At 40.0% G+C, this 27567-nt stretch overlaps 1 protein-coding gene across 3 annotated transcripts in view; it reads right to left on the bottom strand.

Annotated features, from left to right (window-relative positions):
• Positions 1-10048, bottom strand: part of CGNL1 (cingulin like 1) — a 54775-nt gene extending 44727 nt beyond the window's left edge. The window contains exon 1 of one of the 3 annotated variants that reach the window (XM_059482037.1): positions 9832-10048. The gene's annotated coding sequence lies outside the window, so the exon portion shown is untranslated. Of the gene's footprint in view, positions 1-8736; positions 8881-9831 lie in introns of those variants that run through there. The other 2 variants (XM_059482038.1, XM_059482036.1) reach the window with 2 other exon arrangements.
• Positions 10049-27567: the final 17519 nt, after the last annotated feature.

Genomic DNA, 27567 nt, shown 5'->3' with positions numbered 1-27567 from the left:
TCTCCTCTTTGGAGGAGAGAGCTTTGAGAATTCTGAAAATTTTAAACTATTTCAGGCTAAATTTCAAATGATATTTGGTTCCATGCAAATTATTTCCAAATTTTTATTACCATAAGAAAAAAAATCCTCATGGCCCACATTATTTAATCAGTTATCTCTTTTGAAAAAGCAGGATGTAACAATTTATGAATGTTAACTTCAGATATTTCACATGCACAGCAAAATGTCAGGAAGGAACTATAAAATTTGTTCTCCAGCCTTACATAACACTGAGCTTGCTCTCCAGGCTAAATAATGGATTCTCTGTGCAGCTGACTATTCAGAAAGTATCAGCAACATCACACAAAGTGGGTGTTAGGTCAATAATAAATGACAGTGTTATGGGAAAAGGACAGGAAACAACTTTACGAGAGAAGAGGAAGGAAAACTTACACACTGTGAGAGTGAAGAAAAGGAAACAGACAGGATAATTCATGGAAAGGCCAAAACTGTAATGTTTTCACACTTAATAGAAAACATTCTCACAAACACGCCTTGCAAGTCTGAGGGGAAACTTCATCACTGTCAATCCTACCTACAATTTGCTTCTGCCAAGGAAAAGTGGGCCTGGGCTGCTGTCCCTTTTAGTCCGTGTGGGACTCTGGAGCAGGATACATTTATTTGATCTACTGCTTACAGAGAGCAGAAGGGAGAAAAGTGCAATTTTCAAATTCTAGATATGGGGCTGTAAAAAGACAGTAAAACTGATTTAACAGCAAACTGACAATATCGAACAATAGAAAGGCACCTGAAAACAGTCTGCCATTTTTCCAACAGATTCCTTATTCCCATTTAAGATTTTTTCATACTAGAGGTTTTTTAATCTATATAAAATTAATTTTTTCTATATAGAACTAATATACATTTATAATTTAATATAATTTAATTATAAATTAAATTACATTAAATTATAAATTTATATTAATTTTCTATTAAATTATAAAATTATATTTATAGCAAATGTGGCAGTTACTCCTCCCAGTTATTAGAAAGAAAATTATGATAGTTACAGTATACAATGAAAATGTCACCTCTTGTTTTTCCCCAGCACTGTCTGTAAACTGCCACTCCCTATTGAGTGGTCAAAATTCAAAACTCTCAAAAGGCTTATAAGAATGGATTTTCTACATATGGTGTCATTCTATATCTGCTGGTATCAGTGAGGAAAATAAACTACTCAGATTTATTTAATTATTGCTGTTGGTGTTTCTGATGTCAGCATCAAAGACCTACCTAAAATTTCTATAAATTCAATAAGAAACAAACCACTGAGTTTTCCAATATTCATTCCCTTTTAAACCAACCCAAAAACTTCATGTCCCATCTCTTCTTCCTACTTGTTGGAAGGAAAGATACGGTGACAAATTCTATACTTGAAAACAATCAGGAGTTCCTGTGAACCTTAGCCACACAGAATGGATTTTTCAAAGCTCCATATACCAGTGTCAGACTGCAAGGATTACACTTGGTATCACACAGACACAAGACCAAATCAAGGCATCTCTTCAGCATCCAAGACAGGGCTGACCTATCACTGTAGGCAGAATTAGCCTTACATATATCATAAAAAGCTAGCAAATTACATTCTTCCAAAAGCACTCCATCTAATGCACTGGGCACTGCATGCCCTGCACCCCCTCAGCTCCAGCCCCCCATGCAGGTGCATTAGTGACTGGTGCAGGGCAAAGGGACAGGAGCAGCTTTGAGCTGCTGCATCCCAGTGTGGCTGCAGGGCTGTGTCCCCAAGCCTGCACTGCTCTGCAGGGACATTCACAGCACTGCCAGTCCCAGCTGCCACCCTGCCACGGGGAAAAGCAACTGCTGGAGGAGCACCCACCCAGCCTTGCACACTGCCAGGGGGCCATGCAGGCCTCCCTGGGAGAGCAGGAATTGCAGCCCCCACACCAGAAGCCCTGTAGCTCTGTGCCTTCCATGACCATGACATGAGTTGGTTTCTTTCTCCTTTGACCAAGCTGTGATTAACTATGGGAGTCATATAGCTTTGGGTGTATAATGAAGCCTGAAGTCCAGCCAGGAACACTGACTCAGAGAAATACCTTTTTATAGGAAGGATTTCAACATTTCTCAATTAATTGCTTTCATTTTTATTCCGTGAAAAAAATCTCTCTCTTCTGATTTCAGATGGCAGTCTATAGATGACAAGTCAGAATTTCCTGCAGGATGAAAATCCCAAATAATACTTTTCTTCCATACTGTTAGTGAAAGCCAACAGCCATGCTTCAGTTACTATGCATTACAGATATTATTTTATTAATTTCTCCCAAAATGCAGTACAGCAAAGTGGATGACCTTTGGGCTTGCTGCCTTAGAAAGGAGAATTTCAGTTTCAGTTCACCTTATTCAGAGAGCCAACAAAACAAAACATTAGCAGTCACCTTTCCAAGGAGAGGAAGAGGCTGTATTTAATAAGGACTGTCAGCAGAAGGAACAATTAGAAGCAGTTAGAGTAAAAGATACTGTTCACTTCCTTACAGCTGGGTTCATACTCCCTCTGGCTGAAAAATGTTGTGTGTGAGGAAGTCTCAGTGTTTGAAATGTAAAACATCTTGTTAGTCCTATGAAGGTATGTGACAGATCAGCCCAATGCTTCAGCTGTGTGACAACTAGCAGGTTTTGTTGGCTTATTTGTTGGTTGGTTGGGGGTTTTTTTTGTTTTTTTTTTTCAATTGAAAATCTGCTTCAATGGCTGTAAGTCAACAACAACATATTTTGGCAGATACTCGGGTCTCAAAAATTTTCAGAGTTTTATTGAAAACAAGGACATAATACATATATCCAATTTTCTTTATCTGCTACGTATGAATTCATGTAGTCATAATTTTACAGGATTTATCCCTAGAGGAAACAACACATGACCTACTAACTTCACTTACTGAGTGCAAAGTAAAGACTTAATTTTGTTTATGATGAAAATGCTAAGAAACCTCCAAATTTCTCATGTAATATTCTAAGCTATTACCACTGCATTATATACTTTGTATCATTATTTAAGAGCTCTCTTTTTCTTTACTGAAGTAATGTTTCCAGATTTTCCCAAATCATAAGCAAAAGGGAATCAGAAACAAAATCAACCACATTCCAAGTATACTAAACCAGAAGTGAGCCTGTACATGAAATACAGTTCCAAGCAAGGAATCCATGTGATGGGCAGTGAGCAGTCCCAGCCCTGCAGACTGTGACAGTGCTTAAGGCCCTGGAGGGAGTTGGGGACCTGCACTTGTTTGTTCATGGCTCCTGTGTACAAACACCTGCCTGAGTGCATTTGTGCCATGCTACTCTTTCAGCTCCCACACAGGCTGAGATAAAGCTCCTGAACAGGTTGGGTTTTGCCACTAACAGGATCCAGTTACTGGCGTTATCTTGTGAGTATCTGACAGTGCTGCACTACAATTAATATTTACAAACTTCAAATACAAAAAGCAAGTAACAACAAAATCTCATGCTTATTTCAGAGTTGACTATATACACACAATGCTCAATTTCCCCTCTTTTTTCTTAAAAACTTGCAAAAAAGGTTAAAAACAAGAAAAAAAGTAATAAAGTCACTAAGAGGAAATCTTATTATATATACTCTTCTACTTTATCAAATTCTTGATGTTTGTATCTTTATGTATTGACAGAAAAGGTTGTTTGTGATTTCAAATACAATAGCTGGTTTGCATCCAAACATCTGACATGAATACACTCACTCCACAAGAGATTCTGTGTTGTTACATTACATTTTCCTCCAATTGTCAGTGTTAGAAACTGTATTTTGTTCCAAAGGAAATTATCTTAGTACATCCCAATGACATCATTATTGCTTAAATATAAGAGAGTATCCTTTTAGAGGCTTGAGCAAAAAATCTCAGGTTTGTTAAGTCTCTTAGAAAGCCCTTCTCAAAGGAATGGGCACAGCTAGGGCAACCTTTGCTAAGAAGTTTTACAAGTGCTTCAGAAACACATTTATGTATAAAATCATCTTACATAATTAAATAATAAAAGGTTCCTATACTCCACACATTTTTTCCTTCACTTTAAATGTGACATTTCAGTGGACGTTCTTCTCATTTTTCCCATGAAAACTATAATCTTGTCTACAGGAACTACTTTTACAGCAATCCAACAGATGCAACTTGCATGACCTTGATTATGAAGCCTGTGTAACTTATTCCTGACCAAAATTAATAATGAACTATGAGTACAGCTGCTTGCAAAGACCAAGGGCTCACCAATATAAAGACACACAGGGCAGGGTTAATCTCTATGGAGATGCAAGTATTTAAGTACAGAATCTACATGTAAAATAGACTGTAGGAGTCATATTTACACAGCCAACATAAGGCCACAGCTTCATGTGTATTCAAGCCAGTTATGCCTTCCATTTTTCTACTGCTAAACTTTGTCTTAATTACATTGTATTCCTTAAACACTTGGCTTCACACCCATCTAGTTTCTTTCAACTAACTCAGCCATGCGTTTTCAAATTTAAATATGCAGCCAGAACTGCAGGCCCTGAGCCCAGGCCCCACCAGACAAGATGATTTCATCACACTGTCTGAGAGACATGAGCTGAGTATAGAAGAGAGAGGTTCAAAAACTCCACAGAGGAAAGGAGATCATGGTGAGCTGCACTGAATCACTCAGAAGGGCTCACAAAGCCTGTGCAGCCAAAGTGACCTGCTGTGGGCCCTGCAAGCACAGGTTTAACCAGCCACCCTGAGCTGCCACACTCCTCACCTTCACACTGGAATAGCATAATTACCAGGGAAATGAGAGGGGCAGGGCTGCTTCTTGATGAAGCTTGAAGTGTTTGTGGAATTCTAATGCAACACTACATGCCAATTGTTCTTGTAAATAAAGGCTGCTACTGCTGAACATTTGCTCCCTGCATACAACAACTAATGGCGTGCAAATAAACGTATGAAGGCATAACCCAGCCACTTTCAGCAAGGCCAACAAAATATACTGAGCTTGACTTACTCACTGAAAACACTCCCACATACCTATATAAAAGCTTACATTTCACCCTACTTCTGTATTATGCTTATGTTGAAGCAGAATGTAAATAACTACCCCCTTTTGCACATCTTTATGTACATTAAATACACCTCCAACAGTTCTTAGAGATATCTTCCAACAGAATTCACAATAGGGTTAAAACGTTCCTAAAGGCTGGTAATTACTTACCAGGCTTCTGCAAGTGTGTATGAGGGTTTATATATACACTCACAGAAACACATAAACACATGTGGGTATGATGACTATGCAAGCATGGGCAGCCTAGACAATACATCTCCTTTTCACACTGTATTTAGCTTTCATGTCCACATTTCAGCTGCTTTTAAATGGTGCATGCAATGCACATGCAACTAAAGTATCATGAACTGCTGCAAATGCCTGGAGTCAAAACATGGTCATGCTCAGACTGCTGAGAGTCACATCTGAGTGGCCCTGACTCCTTGCAATGCCTGGGGACCCTCACAGAAAGGGGCCACCATGGTAATCACTGCAGCATCTTCCAGTCTTACCAAGCTCCTTGGTGGCTTTTTGCAGTCTAAATGCTTTCTGAGACATTTCTCCAGTCACATTTATTCCTCATTGCTCTCTTTTTTTAGCAAAATCAAGAAGAATGTGAAAAGTTATTACAGAATATTAACTTCACATGTCATACTGTCAGCCTGATTAATGAAACTCTTAAATACAAAAGATGGACTAATAGAAATTAAAATATTTCATTTGGCTAAAAATTAAGAGGCATTCTTTGAAAAATGAAACTATATACCTAAAATGTCTGGCTATGAATCTTGCTATCCACTTCATTTCACCTAAAATGAAAGGTTATAAGCCTACATTTGGATAAACTCCTCCATGGAGACTGCCAGCTGTGTTGGCAGAGATGGTAAAGATCAGAAAAATACAGTGAGCTCTAATCCCAAACCACTCCATGACTACCACTCCACTAAATCTTTAGCACATGCATTCTTAACATGCCCATTTTTTGGGGTTTAAGATTAAATTTTCATACTTGGCTACACTGAAAAGTATTACCATTTTGATTTAACACCATTCAAAGTCAAGGTCAAAGCAGCTTCTGAAATGTGTCCATATTTCCAGATAAACATGCCTGGAACAAACACTCCATGGACACGTGAAACACCTTCCCTCATACATTAACCTGGTGAGTGAGGGAGTGGATTCTCCACTCTTCTGCCAATTTAGAAGAGAAATAGCAAAACTCAACCTATTTATTGTATTTTTGCACATCCTTCCAACACCTCATTCAAGAGGCATTAAAAACAGAATTACCAAACCTAAGTTCAGGATGTGTCAAGTCTGTACCATCATCCTCTGCAGTTTGTTGAGACCTAGCAACAAAATCAGAGAAATTCCAACACCTTCATCTCATCCTGGCCATTCCAACCATTTGTTAATCTCAATACTGTAAGGATGTAATTCCTTACAAAGCCTGCCTCTGAATGGTATCACTGAACTGATCAGGTAGAAGATAACCTCCTCCTACCTCTAAAAAAAATAAGTGGGACAGATAGAAGAAACACAAATTTCTTAAGCCTGCTTTATCTGAACACGTGGGCAACAAGTTGCTGCAACATTTCTGATGCCATTCAGAGTTGCAGAGAGGGTGCAGAAGTAAAAAAAAATGCCCCATTATTTCAGTGATCATTGCTATTTCTCAGAAATCTGTTAGTACCAGTGATCTTGTACTAATCAGCAGATTCTTTGCAGTTCCTTTCTATCAACTTAGGTAGATGCTGCTACAGGCTGAATGTTGTTTTGCAAAATCAGGTTTGTGTGCTTGGTATTAATATACAGATTTCAGGTTACCTTCACAGGTAAAAAGGTTCTAAAAATAATGACACCATCATCAGTATGACTTCAAAAGCAGAAATGGTAAAACAGCAGACTGTAGCATGGAATTAAAAAGGTTCTAAAAATAATGACACCATCATCAGTATGACTTCAAAAGCAGAAATGGTAAAACAGCAGACTGTAGCATGGAATTGTGATTATCTACTTTTGTTTACATTTTTGCATCTACAGAATTATTTGGTGTCAAAATACTTCAGTAGCTATTTTTAAATAAAAACCTGCCCACTATGATCCAGGCTGAATAAACTCATAGCACATATGTTCTTCTATTACTCCATGACAAAAGATTTAAAAATTCACATTTGAGGTCATGTCATTCCACCTGCACATTTCAGATGACACTGCAGAACCCAGACAAACCAGTTTCACCAATACTCCCAGAATAATCAACTTCCTATTACACAATGCACACCAGAAGAAGGAACTGTCACCAATTCTTTTCTGCAACTTTGTCACCCTCTTTTTGAGGTAAAATTCCTTATACAGGACATCCTGTAGACTATTTCTGCAGAAAATTAAATTTCACATCTCCCATAAAAACCCTGCCAGGGAAACCTAAGTGCATTCTCAGACATTTTAGTAACGACAGTGAGATCTAATAATGCAATTAAAAGAAATTAAAATAAGCTGGAGGCAATTCAGGCAGTCTAAGCAGTCTAGATTAATTAGATTTAAAAGCAAAATGTAACTAAGTTAGATAATGAGAATAAAATTAAAAAACCCAAACAGTTGTGTGATACACTCATGGAGTAGACAGGCTCTTGGAAATATCAACACAAATTCAGTAATCAGGGGGGTCAGCAATTCAAGGCCTTTTAGGCCTGTCACAACATTAGTTACCTTTGTAGTGTGTATTTGCATTTAGGTGGCATTTAGGAACAGTTAATGTCAGTTGCAACTCAAGGTGTATGCAAACCAAGTAGGAATACTGTTCCTATGATTAACATATTTCAGAAACACCTCTAAGTTGTCAGCACACAGGTAAAAATATTAGTCATTTTATAGATGCTTCATTTGAAGCACTGTATTTTTATTTATCTTAGATTATTTTTAAAAACTTCATTAATATTAAACAACCATCTGCTTAAAACAACCATCTTCTCTTATGTGAATGATTATCTGAATATCCTAAGAGAATTCTAACAAAAGCTAGAAGCATTGCTGTCCTATTTTACAGAGCCTTCTGTTTTAGAAATGTAGCTGTGTCTCAAAATGAATAACATAAGATAAAAAGCAGCTTAATTGCCTTCCATAACATGACAAACTTCTAAAACATAATGTTTACTACATGTTAATCACAGGCTTCAATACTGTATGAAAGTTTTCATTTCCATTTATAATTCCAAAATTGAGTCTTGCAAAAGAAAAGACTCAAGTTCAAACTAATCATAAAAAAAAACCAACCAAACAAACAAAACTTATAGCAACTTGTTACACTTTTACATTAATCATCAGTAACCACATCTGGCTTAGAACACAGTGTGAGCATAAGCAGATTTCTCCTGGGTCTAACATGAGAAAAAAACCCAAGACAATCCAATGACGATGACATTTCTAGAAAATACAATTGCTAGTCAAACAAGTTCTTACAAAGCACCTTTAAAAAGTAAACAGCAGCTTGGTTTTGCCATTTAAATTATATTTTTATATAAGTTTTCAAGGTCTGTTAAAACAAGCTCTATAAAGAGATTTATAACTACAACACATCTGACAGTTGTCAGCATAGGCATCAGACACTGAATCTATCAAGTTCCCATGGGAGTAGCAGAAGTCAGGATACACTTAGGGGATTTCTGATTCACCTACAGGATTCACTTCTAGGAGTCTGCACAAGGTAAACACAGTGTAGATGCTCAGAAAAACGGAACAAATTTCAACAAGAGGTTTCCACTATTTCTATTCTGATAATCATTCAACTTGCATTGCAAAAGATTTTTTTTAAAAATCTGCATGCTAAAAAAAGGGGAATGATAAAATTCCCAGCAATCGTTCTGTCACCTGCTAATCTAATGCAAAGTCACCGCAGAAGTTTTATCGCAGCACTGATCTCCCTATAAAGTTGTCATCGAATTGGAAGGATATAAATTACATCAGATGCAAAGTTAATTGGAAGAAGAACAAATGGCAGAACTGCCATTCTAAACTTTTCCCATGAAAAAGAACACACACAACGCGGACACACCCTTTCGCAAAAAATACGCTAATTCGCGGAATAAAAGGGAGATAAAGAAGTCAAGAGTGCCCTCTGCCCAGGAATGCCAGGAATCCCCGGAGGAATGCGTGCGAGCAGGCGGTCTGGGCGCCCCGCGGGGGCTCCGGGCCCCGCCCGCCCACCTGGAAGCCAAGGCCGGCAGCGGCACCTCCGGCTGCGGCACCGCAGCCCGGGCCAGCCGCGGCTCGGAGGGAAGACCCTCGCTCGTGACTGCCGCAGAGCAAACGCAGAAGGGCTCCGGGAGTCTGTTCCCCCGGCAGCTCCCTCTCCGCTCAACCGCTGAGCTCGCTCGCCCCGGGGCGGCCCCGCTCCGCTCGCCAGCGCAGCCCGAGGAGCGCCCGGGGGAAGCGCTGCCCCGGCACGGCCGGCGCTCCGCCAGCTCCCCGCGCGTCACCCGCCGGCGGTGCGGGGAGCGCCGCCGAGTTCTCGCCTCACGCCCGGGCGGGCCCGACGCCCTCGGCCTTTGGAAAGGCGCGTGTTTAACGGAGCTGAGGGCGCCTCGGCGCCGGGAGCCACTGCCACAGCCGTGGGCAGCAGCGCCTGCGGCACCGCAGGGCGACGGCTCCCGTGCCCGCCACGGTCCGGTGCCACAGTCCTGTGCCCACCCTGCCCCGGCCATCGCGGCAGGGAATAGCGGGCGACGCGATGCCCCCCTCAGCTCCCCGACCGCCCGCTGCCGTTCTCCTCACCCGTCCCGAGCCGCCTCTGTCCCACAGGGGGATCCCCACCAACTCCGCGCCGCTCTCTCCGCCGCCCCGCCAGCCGCGCTCGCCGCCGGAGATCAGCTCGCACTGCCCGCCCCCTCCAGCGGGGGAGGGGGCGCCGCGGCCGGGCCGGGCCGGGGAGGAGCCAGGCGGGGGGCGTCCCGCAGGTGAGCCCGGGGCTTCCCGCCGCTTTCCCGCCCGCCCGCGGCCTTTGCTCTCCCTGAGGGAGCGCGCGGCGCGCACGGGGTCCCCGACGGACACCTGCAGCGGTGAGCTGAGGGGAGGCCGCCCTGCTCCTCCTCAGCCTGGGCCGTGGCGAACCGCGCCGGGACGGACCGGGTTGGCCACAACAGGCCTCTGAAGAGGAAACCCAGCCCCGGGCCCGGGTACTGTCGGCTGGAGGCCGCCTGACAGTCGGGTTTGTTTTCCCGGGCCGTGTGGAGGCGGCTGGCGAGCCGCCCGCCCAGCGGGAAGGGCTGAGGCAGGGCAGGGACCGGGCAGGACGGGCGCGCCTCGCCGTGAGGAGGAGGTGAGGGAAGCGCAGAGCGGGGCTCCAGCGGGGCAGCGTGCCCGTGCTGCTCCCAGAGCGGCGTCACAGCACCCCGGGCACACCTTGGTGCCTCGGGCGCTTTGGGTCATTTCCACACTGACTTCAGCTAGACTGGAAATACCGCAAGGTGATTCCAGAATATTCCACACATAGAGTGCGAACTGAAGTGCTGCCGTACTGCAGTATGTCTCTTTCCCTCATCCATCAGTGAAGGAAGGGTAGGTGAGGGTTCACAGGTGTCATCCAAAAAATCTCCAAAAAACAGTGTCTGCAACCATGTCACAAGAAATGGGCCTCAGACAGTTCCTTTCCATGCTTATAAAGTTGTTCTGAAGGTTTGAGCAACATTAACCAAGGAGCATAGTCAGAAGGAAGGTTCTACTGAATCTACAGGGAGAGAAAAACCTCAACAAGATGTGATATATCCTTGCCTACAACAGAAAAATGCTGGGCAGTGCACATGAGAAGGAAAAATGTAGTATATGAGTCATGGAAGGCATGTCAAAGTTGTTCAACAGGAGGAGCATGGATAGGAGCACATCCTCTCCTCAAATCCAACAGTGCTGGAGGTCACTGCTTAAATTTCTGTCAGAGCTGCTCTGATACCTGTCTGCTCTTTCATGTCTGTGAAAACAAGCCCAATTAGCAAAGACCACTGGGTATATAGATGCGTACTTCTATATAATTGTATGGTTTTTCTGTAGAGAAAAGCCTGGTTTTAATTAGAATGCATAAACAGAAGAGGTTCAACTGGAAAAGGCAGTGTTCCAAATATAACATCAGTATTAACACTGCTAGGACACTGTATGCTGCTTTGGGTTCTCTGTTGGGAAAAAAAAAAAAAGGTAAAGTTCTCACAAATCTACCCCAGAAAATTAAATGCCTTTTAAGAATTTTTAAAAATATGTATTTTGGTAGTATTACAAGTCAGTATTCCAGAAGGGTCCTGGAAGGGTCCTGGAAGAAACAGTCAAAAGCAAAACAATGAGACAGTAGTGTCTGGCAGCAACTGCTTGTGATAAAGTACTATATTGATAGTTAATCAGTAGAAAGAGCTGTGAACTGTAGGAACTGCACAAATTATAAACAGCTCTAAGGAGGCAGCTAGTGAGGTGTTTGCAGACTACTGACAGTGTTTGCTGAGAGGATGGAAGTATTCAGTGGGACAGGGTCTGTAAAGAATTCTGTTGCCTGTCTACATAAAGCACTAAGCTGATTCTCCCTCAAAATGGTTCTTGAGAAGAAAGTCATAGATGTATGGAGTTTTCTGCCTTTAGTATTAACAAAAATATGTTCATGAGACAGAACAGCCCAAACTTGTGCTGCCATCTGATCTTTTACATGCTTTGCCATTTAACATTTGCTTTTCATATGCATTTTTTTCCACATAACCCCATAATCTTGGAACTGTGTAAGTAAAAGATGCATAGAATTTGCTTAGCTTTTTACCTGTAGTTTTTGGGAAAGCACACAAAGCTTATACCCTCACCCCACCTGAAAAACTGGGACACAATGAACAGAAAAGAAAGCAATTACACTTTTTTTTTCCTCAGTTACATGAGTTGTGTGGCAGCATTTCAGTTGAACTCACAGATATTATACAGACATTTACAATGGCTGCATTTTATTACAATTAGAGTGTTAAGAAACATACTGACAGTTTGTTCAGCCTCATACTGTCATTTGGTAAGATGTGAAGGAATTGCACTTAATAGAAAACAAAATGCTTAATTAAAGAGGTGTATACACCTGTAATTTTCACATTGTTGTTAAAGGTTAATGAAGACTGTTAATCAATGATGTTGTACAATAATACATTTCCATTAAATTTAGATGCAGCAAAAAAACCATAATCATTTCTTGTTAAAACAAGCAGTCTATGATGACTACTAGTCATTACTATGTAGTCTATAATTAATTTTTTCATTATATACCTCTCAGGTAACAGCTTAGGAGACAATTCAGTTGCTATCTGTCATGCTCAGCATTCAACTGCTCAGAAAACCTTTCTATCATTCTGTACTGAGTTTCAGAAAAATATGCTAAGGCATTTTTCTTTATTTCTTTCTTTCTTTTAACTTTATTTTTCTGTATCAAAGATGAGGGGATTAAAAAAAAAGAAAAAGGTGGGACAAGCACAATTGCTAAATTACTTGTATTGCCTGTGAGCATCCCAAACCGAAGTTTTGACTGGATTTTCACAAGCTCTATCCTACACTTCCTCAAAGCTCTATCCTACACTTCTTCAGCCTTTGAGAGAAGTTTATTTTGACCCTTTGAGCCTTTAAACTACAGTTTTAATGAAATACTAAGTCAAACATTTTGTCAGTTTCTTGCAGATCTTTGGCATACTCTGAACATGAGTTTTACAAGTACTTGGTTATAGTAATGCTGCAAGCATGAACTGTTCAGTAAGAGCCATAGTCCAGCTGTAATACTGCAAAATACAAGGTTATCCAGTGAGGTAACACTTTTTTGAAGGAATGTATACAAACCCAGCAATAAGCTAAAATTGCACTGAGGACAGACTTAGGTCACACACAGAATATCATTCCTTTCCCACCCCTCAGCCAGTTATTTTTTTTTTCCTTGCCTTTAAGTAAAGGTTTTGGTCCTTGTTTACAAAACTGGTTGGACACTGTGATTGATGTCTCTCTGTTCAGGCAGTGTATTATCAGGCACTTGTGAAACACAATACAGAATGGAGCTCGCAGCTCGAGCACAAACAAACAGGAATGGCCCAGCAGCCTGTGCTGTAGATGAATTCCAGCTGCTGGCTGCTCCAGCACACCTCAGGAGCTGAGCAGCTCTCCTGCATTTGTGCAGTGAGTATCTGTGCTGAAAGCCTGGTGTGTCAGTGCTGTGCTTGGCTCCCAGCAAGATGCACCTCTGTCTCTGCTGTGCCACTGCACACTTCACTGAGTGCTGGCACTTCATTATACTCCCCCATTGCCTTTCAGGAAAGAATCTAATCCAATAATCACAGTAGAAAGTAGGGGGGAAAAAGTCTGGTGTATAATTCCATTGAAGCATTGCTTCTGACCTATCTTTACAATATATGTTGGAAATTTTCTTTATTATCAAAGATTAGATGTCTGTTGCTTAAGAAATAGCAGTTATCCTTCTTACTACTATAGTCAGTGAGCTACTAAATAGATATTTTTATCCATTTCTTATTTCAAGAAACACAATCTTAAAAATTCAGGTCATTACTTTCAGAAAGGAGATGAGGCATTTGAAAAAATTTAATGATACACTCTTATCAGATGCTTTTTAATGTGTGATCTCTGATTTCTCCTCAAATACAATGAACCAAAAAGGAGGCCTTTCATTTTCTACCTTTCTTATATTCCCCACACCTCCCCCTTTTCATAGGGGACCTTCTCTCTCTTCTCATCCTCACCTCTGTCTCTTCCTCCCTTCTTCCCCTCCTCTCCCCCTTTCCTGTTTGGGATAGTCCATCTTTTACATTTCTCCCATTTCTCTCTTCTCCCACATGCAGCTGTCAAACACAGGGTCCTGCTGACAGAACCCAGAGCACAGGGATTCTCTCTGTCTCTAACCCTAGCATTCCATGGGCTCTAAAACAGCCTGAATAATCCTGGCCATATATTCAAGAACATATTTACATTGCGGGAGAATAAGACTAATTTAATAAAATGTAGAAAATGACAGATTAAATTGTAAAACGAGAGATTCATATTTTCAGATCACTTAAACACTGGAAAATACTTTATCTTAGCTAATGCATGGGATGGAAAAACTTAGGAGGTGAAGATTTAAATTGTAACTTGTCTTCTGTAGAATTTAATTTCATCTTAGCTCAAGTTTACAAGTACTCTTCATGTTGAATAAAAGACTGTACCATTATTAACCTTACTTATGTACATAGAAATCAAGAGTGAGGTGAAGAGAAGCTACCATTGACTTTAAAAGCTGTTGAGGGAAAAATGCACACAACAGAAAGTTTGATCATAAGTACTATGATAGTTTCAATATTCATTTAAGAAAAAAATATGTAGTCAAGTCATTTGGTAAATAATTAATACTGATAGGAATTTAAGTTGAAGATTTTGGACACTGTTCAGCATCTAGCCACAATGAGGGTTTCTGATCTCCTGTTCTTCTCCTTGGACAACTTTGGCTAAATCCAAAATCTGTGTTTTTTCCTTCACTTTAATGACACAGTCTTGCTCCCACAAGACTTATTTCAGTAATCCTAGCAATGAAAAAAGTTTTTTTTCCAGAAGGAACCTGCAAAAAGCCTAAGTACTACCAAATGCATTAAACTTCCAGAAACCATTGTAGTCATTACCTGCTTGGCATGTGCAGCCCTCCTGCAGGAAGAAACTAATTTTTTAAGAGCAGCATAGTCTGAGCTTCTATTTCCAGAAATACAGAGTGATTTGTTGGCATTGTCAGTGTATTTATTTGAAGAAAGCCTAAAGGTGTATTGTTTCAGTCATTGCAGATATAAACATTGGTTCATTTATCACAGAAATGGTAATGTAGTAAATGAAATGGCTTCTATGCTCTTTATGCATGTAGCTCTTATTTATTTCAATAGAGAAGTGAAATGTTAAATTACCTGGGTCTAAATCTAAGCATCCCTATCCCAAGTAAAAATTAACTTTTTTTTCTTATAGGCATGCATGGATGTCTTAGCAATTACGGTTTGGGGTGGGTTTTTTCCTACTTTTGGACGAAGATAAGGAAATGTTTGTGGGAGCCTAAAGCAGTTCCTGACGCAGGCCCTTTTTCCGGCGGGGTTTTGAGGGGAGCGGCCGCGGGCCCTTGTGCTGCGGGGCAATGGCACCACCTGGTGGCCTCGGTAATCGTAACAGCTCCCTCCTTCGACGCGTTCCCCAGCAGCTGGAAAATAAAAACCAGGAAAAAAGTATTATCTTTCAAATTTTTACGTTTGTTTTTATTTCCAGCTACTTTTCTTAATTGGGTGAGATAGCACCATTTAAACAGTTTTGTGAAGCAATATTTTCGAAGAGATGTAAACATTTCAGTGATGTCCAATTACTTTAAGAATCAACTTAGAGATACTACCTACACCTTCTCCTTGAAAGAAAGACATCACTCCTGATTCACCTGCAGTAATTTAGCTACTGAAGCACTGAAGACTTAAGAAAATAACTGTATGTTTGTAAATCTAGGAAAAACACAGAAAGACAACTTAAAGGCACGTTTCAGAGGATTGGAGTTTTCAAAGCTAGAATGTACATGCGTATAATAAGCATTTAATGAAAATAAAATTGATGAAATTTCATCAATTTCAATGATTCAATTTTTTGAAATATTCAATTTCAATTTTTTTAAATTTTCAAGTTCCACTTATGAGCTAAGTACTCAATTTTCACAACTCTTATTAAAGAGCTGAGCAAACAAACTAAATGAACTCAGGAGAACTAGTTCATCCTGGCCTTTACCATGGTTTGTTCCTCATTTTATTTTGAAAATAACAGTGTATTTTATGTGTTTCCATTCCAGATCCCACAGCCATCCATTGCTTTAAGAGAGGAAGCTTACAGCCTAATTATGAGTCAGCACAGAATATATAAGGTATTTTAAATTCTCAAAGATGAAGACTTTGGTGATGCAATAGATTCTATCTTTGGCATTTGTGCAAAGTCTGCTCCTTTTTACCAGGAGAGATATGTTTATATAGATCTGGCACTGTGCTAATGAACTAAACTGCTACTCCAGTTTTCAGTTCATACTATTTTCTTTAGGAAAAATTCTTCCTGTTTAGTGTTTGTGACTGTAGAGGGTGCTCTTAAAATACTGGAGATGGTAATAATATATGGCAATCAGTTTCTTTTTCTGTAAAGCTTATCAATGTTAGGATGTTTATATTTAGCAAAGGACATTGTAGAGCTAGTGTGTTTTATTTTTGATGTGGGCACAGTCACTATCCACATTTGCATCCAAAAACATCCCTGGAAACTTTTTCTGGATTTAGTTTATTTTTGCAAGTATGTTTCTACCAAACAGTGATAGTATCTTCTGAGAAAACTATTGATGTGCTCTAAAACAAGTTGAAAGAAATATGAAATAGAGTTTATTTTTAGTTTCAAGGCCATTGAGAGTTGAATAAGAACTTATTGTTCCAAACAAGCCGTTTAAATATTTTTAAAAATCCTTAGTTACATGAAGAAGATGCTTCTACATTGTGCTATCTGGTATTTTGTTGGGAAAGATTTAACTTTATTTTACTTTCATTTGTCTGTAGTTCTATTGATTGCCTCACCATACTCCCAAGCTGTTTTCTTGTACTTTTGTAATTAAATTAGCAAGTAAAAAAAATCCTAGGTGCAATTGACGAAATCAAAATGCATCCTGCTATACTTTTCCCTCAACAATACAATATTTTTTTAAAATACAAAATTTTATGTTCCCCTCAGTACAGCCAAGAAACAATTAATTCTGTGTGCTTAAGAAATGTTGCTTCTTTCAAGTGAGAGTGGAGTCTATAAACCTCAAAAATATAAGAATTTTGTTTTTTGAAGGAATGTATACAAACCCAGCAATAAGCTAAAATTGCACTGAGGACAGACTTAAGTCACATGCAGAATATCATCTCTGTTACTGCCCATTTTAAATTGGTGTAAGGAGGACTAATATTCCCTAGGTGAGACCACCTTTAGTGAGACCAAGATGAAGCTCCAGAGCTGTGGCAGCCCTGCTCTGAGTCAGGGATATGGGAGGTGATCCCTGACTGGGCTGTCAAAACCCCTCTGCTGGAGCAGCCCTGCAGCACCAGCACTGCCCTTTGCCCTCAGAGGTCACGAGCCTGGCAGGACATGAAACAGGTACTACAGAAGCAGAGTTTTCCCTATTCAAACTTTTCCTAGCAACAGCTACTCTGCTTCTTACACTGGATTTATATCCTTCCCATGAGGTGGTACTGTTAGATGTGAACTCAGTCTGTTTTCTAGGACTTCACCAGTGATCACTCATTGGATTCAGTGTCACCAAGACTGTGACTCTTTGCTCTTACAGCAGCTCTACCGTAGGCCCAGTTTAGAGCACAGAAGTCAGTGCATCTTGTTTTGCCTGGAGAAGCCCTCTGAGCATTTTTTGGCTAAATTCAGCAGTACCTATTCTAGGGAGACTTTGCCAAGACCACTACATCAGGAAACCTTGTCAGCATGGAGCAAGCTTAATAGCTGTTTGCTGGCTTCCAATGAGATGAACTTGTCCTGTTCCAGTCTCCAGCTTCCACATCAAATTCCTCACTAGCAGCTTGCAGGTTAGAGCATGTCCCTGGATCATACAAAGGGAACCTGATGTTACCTAGCACAGTGACTGCAGGCTTGCCATAGTCAAATGAAATTCTTTGCAAGAGCTGGCAAAAATTAACTATCACACTCATCAGGCAAGTCTCTTCTACAGAAGAAATGTTGCTGCTTGAGGTCTGATTGAGGAAAATATTTCTGTTCCAAGTCATGAGCACAATGATTGGCCAGAGACAAGGATTTTGTCTCATAGAGCTTTCCTCCTCGGGATTAAGTAGAGATTTGGCCAAACAAAACCTAGGCCTCATCCAACCTTAAGCACACAAACTATTAAGACAAACGGTCATACTGAGTTCTCTTTCCATTCATGATATTTCTGGTGGGCAGTGTTCTCACTTCCCTAGGAGAAATTACAAGTGTTTCCCCTAAACATCTCTTGTACTGAGGCTCTTAAAATGGAAAGTTAGAAATGCAAATTGTATACCCTCAGAGTCAAGACCTGAACACAGACTTCCTCTGGTAATTAATCTTTTCCTGACTGAGCTATTAGATAAAACAGATTATACTTTTCCTCCCATTTTGTAAGAACAGGTTGACTTAAATTTCTAACTAGGAGAGAGTTCAAGAATGTATTTTGTAGATTTTCACACCTCTGCAGCTCACATTAAAGGACTAGAATATCAGAAACAGATGGAACTCCATACCCATCATCTTTTTTTATAATGGCCAGTCAAGATGTAGCTTATCAACTTTAGTCATTCCTGTAGTGGATTCTCTTTTCCTGAAGTGTGAAAAGACCAATGCACTTCATTTGGGGTTGGAGACTTCACAGCAAACATCACAGTACCTCTAAGCTGCAGCCACTTACAAAAATTACCCAACACGTTCTACATTGAGTCTGCCTTCACTGGTTCACTTCCTACAGCACATTCTACAATTCTAGAAAATCTTAAAAGCTCAGGGGAAAAAAAATCTTGCAATGTACAGTACTTGGATGTTTCAAGCAGTGAAAGCTGTAAATGATGCACATGCTGGAGCGACAATAAGACAAATGGAAGTTTTCACTGGGAAAATACAAACCAGAAGACAGATAGTTTGTTTTGCTTTAGGCAAAGCATGAATGCAAACATTTAAACTGGAGAAACTCCTCTTTCCTTCTGTGGCCCCTCTGAGTCATTACATTAATTACTTGGAACTATTTACCTACTTCCCTTCATTTAGGCCCCAGGTGCAGAAACTGGGTACAGAAAATTATTTTCATTCTTTTTTCTGGAATGAAAAAACAATATATGGAAACACTCATCATTTCCTCTCTGAAATCCATGAAGGTAAGAAGGGGTGGGATGCTAATACATACATTGTGTTTTCCTGTTTTTAATACTCTATAGCAAACCACAAGAGTGGTAGGGGGTGTCAGTGATGTTTCTCTTCTGAGGTGCAGTGAAAATATTTGTTTCATTTTGTTGCATTAGCATGGGCAGCTGGCAGTGTTTGCACTTATGCATCTTCTAGTACTTCACTGAAGGGATACCCCTCATTCTTTAAGAAAAATAAATATCTTAATTTTACAAATGTGCTGACCTGTGCTGATGCAGTGGCTTTGACAGCCTCTTTCTGTGATCAGTGTTACACTGTCTTTGAAATGTGTCCTTGCCCTGCCACATCCAGGCATACACTTTTCCATATGTGAAACTAGGGAATTAACAGAGGCATTGAATGTTTAGAAAATAAGGAATGAATCACATTAGAAATTTTTTTGAAATCATAGAAGAGGCTCAAAACCTAAATTTCTAAATTGGTAGCAAAGAGGTTCAGTTTCAATATCTACAGCTCTTTTTGGCAAGATAGCTGTGTCTCAATGCACTTGCTTAGAGTTTAATTTCTGACTCCCCTCTGGGGAAAAAATTAATTTAACCTTTTCTTGTACTCTTACTGATATATTCTTCTGCTCTTCATTATTTTGAAATGCAAACAGCAGACTGTAGGACATGGGCTGTATAGATGTCTTTAAATAATAACTAACAAAATCTATGGCTATTTTCACAAAGTGTAGTCAACTTCCCCCTTCCTAATAAAGAGTATCAGTCAGTCCAGGGTAGCCCAGGTCATCAGGGGGTGGCTACTGAGTCTGGCTCCCCCTGTCGCAGCTGCCTGGCAGTGGGCCCACCCTCGGGAACAGCCAGCTGGCTCTGCTGCACTTCAGCTTCCTGCAAGTGTGCATGTGGACCTGGGAAGCAGCTGAGTGATTTTGCCTGATCGGCTTATTTGTTGTCAATCCAGAGAGTTTTCCCATTGCCATGAGTGCTGATGATGCGGTCAGTTTTCAGCATGGCCCCTCTGCTCTGTCATTTCTGCTGCTCTGCACTGGCTCTTCAAAAGATCAGATCTGTTTCACAGATTTTGCTTGTTTTCAAGACAGTTCAGCCTTCTCTCTTCTGATATGGCTTGTCCAGATGCACAAGTTTCTTTTTGCAGTCTGCCAGGTTTTGGCCCTGAGCAGACTCAGACTGTGAGAAAGACAAGTCCTTCCTCTACTTTCTCTTCTATTCCAGCTGCATACCTGTGAAACTGTACAAGCTGTAGGGTGACCCTTCATTTAGAATATCTCCTTACAGCATGGATGTGTGTTCATCATTAATGACACATCTCAGACTTTACTCAGAAGTATAACTCCCTCATGGAGCTGTAAGCAGTAACAATGCAAACAAAAGCAACCTCTCCATGTTCATCCTCTGAGATGTCAAAAGAACTTAAATAGCATCTGCCATAGAAACAGAATTTTAAATTCTAGGCTGCAAATCCATGTGTTCAAGGATTTTCAGAGGCAATATTAGGATTAATTAAGGAGACTACCTTCATAAAAATAACTTTTTAAAAGGAACATTTTTTTAAATTAAAAAGATATGTATAGCCAAAGAATGCAGCACTTTGTCACCGCACATGCCACTGTCGAGATGGCCATGATACACAGAGCATCCCCATGCAATTTCAGCAGGAGCAGGCTTGAAGCATTGGCCCATACAGAGTAACATCATGTCACATCAGACATGAGGTGCATTGCAATTCATGCACTGCACCTGTGTGCCCTCTGTTCCCATTGCTGTCAGTGCTGTTCACCTGACCTACACAGCTGTACCCATTGGGGATGAGCTGCAGCCCCACTCCAAATTACCACAAACTGTGCACCTACAGCACTTTCAACTCCCAATTAATAAAGTCTTTCTCTGAAAAATAAAGTTACTTAACCTAGTGAACATAAGATGATATTGTAATTCATTAAATTATTTAGTAATATTTTTAATCCCATCAGATTAATATTCTCTTCCATTTAGCTACCTAGATGAGGGAAAGCAATATTTATAAAACCATTTTTTAATATCTGATCTTTTTTATTGTATGTTGTCTTCTTATTCAGTAGGACAGCAATGGAAACATTGGTACTGATACTCATTGGTTTACATAACCTCATTGTCTTTGTTACTTTTTGTCTCAACTCAGTAGCACAAGTTTTCACAAATCTGGCACTACAAAAGTCTCTTCAGACTGTTTTTAATCATTCTCAATGTCTGGACTTTTTCTGTAACTGCAATATCCTTACTGAGATGTGAATTCAAATGAGGAAAAGCAGTCCATTCCCAGATTTCAATATCCAATGCAGATGAATCTGAGACCTTGCCATGAATCAGTAGTGGCCTTTGTAATCTGGGTTCCTGCTAAGTGCAAGATAGACCATTACTCCAGCTTCAACATTCCTCTCACATTTAAACAGAGATATTCACAGGCATAGAAAGAGAGAATCACTTGTTAGAGCAGCTTCTTCCATTCACTTCTGATGAAAGAATATCAGATCAGGGGCAGCCATGCCTACTGGATAGGTGCTTAAGCAACCACTGAGAGGCAGGAGCCATGGCCATCATCACATCTTCACACTGAGTACTTCCAACAGGCACCAACAAATTCCATTCAGTGCTCTTCCAAACCACACTACTTGGAGTCATCTCATTTAGTATTGATTATTTGCCTTATTTTTATTATTATACAGCTGTACTTAAATTCATCTGCTTTTTAATTGATTGTTCATGACCTTCCAAATCTTGTTGCAGCTTGTCAAGAACTTCCAGGGGCATAGTCCATGTTAGCAGTTAGCACATTCAAATTTGCTGGCAGGTAAATTTATTACAACAAACCTAGTCAGGATGACATCTGAGTGTGTGTCCAACCTGGGTGGACAGAATTCCTCAGATGCTTGAAACTGCTGATACTATTCCTGCAGAAGTACCTTCTTGAAATGGGGCCTTTATAAGGCCTCTGTAAGGATGGGTAGCTGCTGACTGGAAAAAAAACAAAGCTCAAATCCTCTGGTATGGAAATCTGTTTTACATTCCTTTCAAAATTTTCAATACTTAACTATTTCTACCTATTCTGCATTCACACATTCTGATTCAAATTCCTGTTTAGTATGATGTGTAAAAACTCAGGGCTAACATGGAAGTGTAAAAAGTAAATATATCTGGGAAAGAAAATTTATTTTAAATTTTAAAGTTGTGCTTGAAAGTTAGTGTTTACACTCTGCATGAAGTCTGTGATTCATGATTATTTCTGATTTGTTTGCTTCAAATGAAATTGGGTAGATTATGAAGAATGTTACTGAATTCTTCTGCTTATTTATAAAAGAAGTTGGAATTCTTGGAGGATGTAGAGTGCAATCACTATCATAGTATTTAAAGACCGGGAACTAAAGAGTCTGAGAGATCTTTTCCATAAATACAGTGTTCTTCAGGCACAAAGACTTGGGAAGGAAACAATTCCTTCTAATTAGGAAAGTAATTTTAAGCAGAAAAAAAAGATGTAAAAGCTTAGGGACTGTTCTTGTCAGAGAGAGATGTTTCCGAGAGGAATTAGGGCAATAGAGGATTATTGTTTTGTTAAGCCTTTGATTGAGATCTCAGACTTTCATCAGTTTTGTGGCAATGCAAGCAGAGATCTAAGGCTCAAATGCATCTCAGAAAAGAGGTCTTGGAGAAAGAAATTAAAATAAAATAATTTTTCTTTTAAAAACAACCCAGACTAGGATTTAGCTTTTGGGTATTTTTAACACACGGTTTATAGCTGAAGGGAAGTTTTTCTGTCATCACCCTGTTACTTTTAGAAACAAAAGGGGAAAAGTGTTGCTTTTGATTTCTAAAAACATTGTGTTAGTTACTTAAAATATTCCAGACTAGAGCATGAAAGATCTTTTGGAGGAAAACTCCAAAGCTGTTGTTTAGAAGTTGCCCTGTGTATAGTCAAGATTAAAGCCCTTAATGAAGGCAAAGCTTACTTATCTGATCAGATTTTAGCATAATGGTCTAGCATGTGATATTATTTTGTAAAAGTTACATAACTTTTTGTTTAAGAGCATACTTTACTTTCAAGCAGCACAAACAACATTTTTAACCTGTTCAGATCTTTGAGAAATGCAAGCAGATTTGAAGAAAAAAATTGAATATTTGTTAACAAAAGAAAATCATTCCTTTCTGTGGCTTGGTTAAGATGAAAACAAGACAGGAAACTAATAAAAGGGATCAGAGAACCTGGAAATAAATGTTGACAGGCTTGTGCACTGGCAGTTTAAAATCACATATTATTAAGCATTAGCTTTCTGCTTAAGTGTTTGCCCACAAGATTGCCTTTCCCTAGGAAAATCTAGAGATTACCAACAACTCATTTGTGTTTGCAGGTTTTCTGTGAGTATGTGTGGGTACATCCTACCATTTATCAGCCACAATGCACTGAGGTCACAAGTCCCCTGCCTCATTAAAAGACAGTGAGCCAATTGAAAAACAACTCTGCTCTCCCGAGGAGCATCTGGACATCTGGTGCAGGAGTAGTCTGCTTAATTTTGAAACAGACTAATCTGGGAAGAAACTAGGCAGTTAGACAAAAAATGGGTAATAAAACCTTGGATATACAGGGTTTTCCTGTTTTGACAATAGAATTTGTGGATTACAGCTTAAAGCTTTTTAGGGTTTCTCACACACTGAGAAACAGAGTTTAAAACTTAGAATATTAAATAGTGGGACAAGAAAAACAAAAGCATGACCCTACACCTCTGTGGAAATATCTCAGGGCTTCATGAAATCATCAACTGAATATTGAGTGCTGATAGACCCAGCACACCATGGTGTAGGAGATTTATCATCAGGGTGTTTGGTACTGCCAGAAAACAAAGAGAAGGAGAGAAGGTGGTGGCTTGGCTCCTTATGTGCCCAATATAGTGCAGCCTGTCACGTTACAGGGTGTTCACAAGCCACAATGCAGGATTGTAACACCTGCCAGGGCACTGCTACAGGCAGAGAGTGACTGCTGCTGGCTGCTGTCATGCCATCCATCCCACCTTTTGCACTGCCATGAAAATACAGTGCTAATTCCTGCACTTCACACTGCTTTTGGCTAAAAATATTTACTTCATTAAGCTTTTCACTAATCTGTTCTTCCAAAGTGCTCTTGTACTTGAGAAAAATTATGTACAGTCTTTTCCACACCAAGGAAATGCTTGCTATATTTTCACTCATCTTTAAAAGGGAAATAGTCACAAAAAATTTATATTTGAATGCAAACTTCAAGAGTTTTGTTCCAAATGATCCTCCAAAGAGCACAGTGAAAACAGTAGCTCTTGGGGAAGCAATGGAGAAGCTTTCACCAGAACTGAGAATGCAAACATTCATTGCTTCTACAGCCAAGTAAATTATCACTATTTTGTGACACAATATACTCAATCAAAATAAAATTACTGTTCGTTTTCTTTATTATTCCTTTTTCCTCCTCAAGATGTCACTTTCCCTGTTGAATATTAAATTTATTCTGGTTAACCAGAAAACAGCAGAGTTACCCAGCTGGGAAAAACACTGCATTGCCAAATAAAAGGACACTGCTCTGCTCACCATGATCTCCTACTGATGTAAATAACAGAGTAAAATGGATAGCAGCACTCTTCTGTCAGCTTAATGCTACAACTTCAAACTTCTGTGTGAGAAAAGGGCCAAAAGAATGTTAAACAGTACTCCTTAAAAACTAGCTTTCTTTTCTGTTAGATATAAGCTAATTATTTTTTTGTTATATTCTAAACTAACAAGTGGAATGAGGCTTTGTAAAGCTCCTCCTATCACATTTGTACAATGAAAGAATAATACCAACAAAGAAGTGTTTCTGCTGTTGAAAGAAGGGAGGGAAAAAAACTGAAACCAGCATGGAGGTAAAAGAAATTAAATATATCTTTTCCTCCCTCTTTGCCAGCTGTAGAGAGCTCAGTGATGGAAAGAGAGTGCCACATTCAGTTACTTCCTCCCACAACACAGCAAGCAGCAGGGTAACTGATTTTGTTGTCCAGTTCCAGGAACAGATGTGGTTTGAATTTCTGCACACATGGGCCTGAGTGCCTACGCAGACTGAGGGATGCATACCCTGCTTATTTCCACATGCTCACACTCGATTGAGAAGGACTACCTGTAACTTTTTCAATCACCCACAGCCTGTAAGCTGTTCAAGCATAGCTCCAGAGCCAGGCTTATGCTGTGTCACCAGCAGAAGGGCTGTGATAATGCATGATTAGTCCAAATCCCTGAGAAGAAGCAAGACAGCTGGGACTACTAAACCTGGCACCGCTGGTTTGTAGTGATCAAGTTGTGCACTGGAGTAGGGAGACACCTGGAAGCCATTTCCTGCTTGTGAACTGTTCTCCCTCCCCCTTCCTCCCAAAGATAAGTGCATGCCATGTGGCTTTTGGCCACAATGAGTTTTTTTTGAATTTGTAACATCAGGAAGGTTTGCTTTAAAGGCACAAATCCAGATCTTGCCTTGCATACAAAACTTCAAAAGACTGTTTTTTCCCCATCTAATGCTCCCCCTCCTCTCTCCCCCCAGTCTCTTGTGACTTCAAATTTCTCCAACTCTGAAAAAGTCCTTGCAATTTCATCTTTACACTGGCAAATGAACTTTAACAGACTAGAGACTGCTTAGGTACTGGCCTTAGTTTTCCCAGTTCCAAAGCCACCGATTGTTGTTTTCTCACAATACTTTGCTAACGTGCAACAGGTTAAGATCTCCACACATGCACACACCCCCACCCTTAAGTACTTGAAGTTTCCTTGGCTTTGAAAAGTAAGCACATATTTTGTCCATGAGAATGCCTTTGAGCAGTATCTCTTTTGTCAGTTAGCTCTCTTGTGCATTGTAAATCTTTCCAAGAGCCATCTCCTCACTTTTTTCCTTCTTATTATTTATTTTGTCTCTGGAAATGTTTCATTCAACAGAAGAGTCTCACTGTTTTAGCCATTGGGCAAGATGATGTTTCCCCCGATATCAACAGGAGCCACCAAATTCTAAGATGCCAGAAGTTTTCACCTCTTCTCTTTAAAACCACTGAAGTCCAGAAACATGCAACACTTCAGCAGTTTGAGGTGGCTTCAGCCTTCTCTCATTATTTTCTATGGAACTGTTGGTCTTACAAAACTTAATAGCAGAGGTGGAACACCACTGTATTTTTGACACAACTTTGCAAACAACCTCCAAAAATTTTTTTTTTTGGTTAAAGGAAATCCTAGTTTTCATAACTGAAATCTAGAAGTTTTTGAAAACAAACTTAACAAGAGAGACAAATTTTAGTAGGCCAAAAAAAAGGTTTTGTGAAATCTCTTATAAAATGTCACTCAAGTAGTCTTCAAGGTTTTGAGAAAATTACACCTAAATTTCAATATACAATTCATCAGTATTATGTAAGCATACTGTTGCAATAGTTGTAAGATTTTATTAACTGAATTTCATCTTTTAACCAGCAGTCTGTAGCTGCTAAATCTGAATGCAGACTTAGCCTTCAAGTCTTACTGGAGAAGTAGAACTTTATAGGAAAGTCACACTCTCCCTCTTAAGAAATAGAAATGGTAAGAGAGTGATCAGATCACAGCAGGGGCTGGCTCCCACCAAAGAAGCCAAACATGTTATTACAGCCAGCATGGGAGAGGCCGTAACAACCAGAGCTCCATCCCACAGCAGCACAGCAAGAGAAGGGGAGACAGCAGGGGTTAAGCACAGTCCAAAAACCAGGGAGTTTGCCCTGGCAAAGCAGGTGCAGCATCAAGGCAGGCAGCCCAGGGGAGGGTCAGCCCAGGAATCAACAGGCAGGACTCTACACGTGAAAGGCAGCTGGGAAATCAGCTCAGCTCATGATCTGATCAGCCGGGTCCATGGCCAAGCACAGCCTCACCTAAGATGTAGCTCAGGCAGAGGCTAAACATCCATGGGCAGGACTGTGGGTAGAGGTCCCAGGTGAGGCTGGTCAGGGCTGTTAAACCCTATTGGTTCACTCAGGCCTCCTGATATAAGTCAGTGGAACATCCAGACTCATATTTTCATGCATTAGCAAGAGAAGAATTATGATTGTGGTTTGACCTGTGCTGCGTTTTCTGACCCCTGAGTGCCTGATTGCTCAACCATGGTATTACAGTAATGCTGTGTCTACTCATAGTTTATATAAACACAGAATATGTTAAACAACTGACTTATGATGTGATACTTTTGTTTCCACTGAATTCTAGGCCATCTGTGTACTAAAAAATCTCTTGACTTGGAAAGAAGATCTGATCTATTTCACTTTTTCACTAAGTAGTTACAGATACTACCAAAGTATTCTGTATGTATACTTTGACATTTATATTTTATTCCTTTTCTCATTGCAATTAAGCCTCTCTTGGATCTCCAGGCTTGGTTGATACTTCTGTACTTTCTGAATATCTTCTTTACTCATCTTAAGTCTTTAAGGTTCTTTATTCACGTGCTGTTCAAATTATGAAAATTAATGCAGTCTTGAAGACTTAGAGTTGCTGTAGCAGAGTTTCAGGTCACCTGGTTTCTGAGAAACAGTTTCATCCATGTCTATTGACAAGCAAG

This window comes from Ammospiza nelsoni, chromosome 14, assembly GCF_027579445.1.
Source record: "Ammospiza nelsoni isolate bAmmNel1 chromosome 14, bAmmNel1.pri, whole genome shotgun sequence".
Classification (NCBI taxonomy): domain Eukaryota; kingdom Metazoa; phylum Chordata; class Aves; order Passeriformes; family Passerellidae; genus Ammospiza; species Ammospiza nelsoni.
Note: the sequence above shows the minus strand (reverse complement) of the source record. Positions and strands in the feature narration are given on the sequence as shown.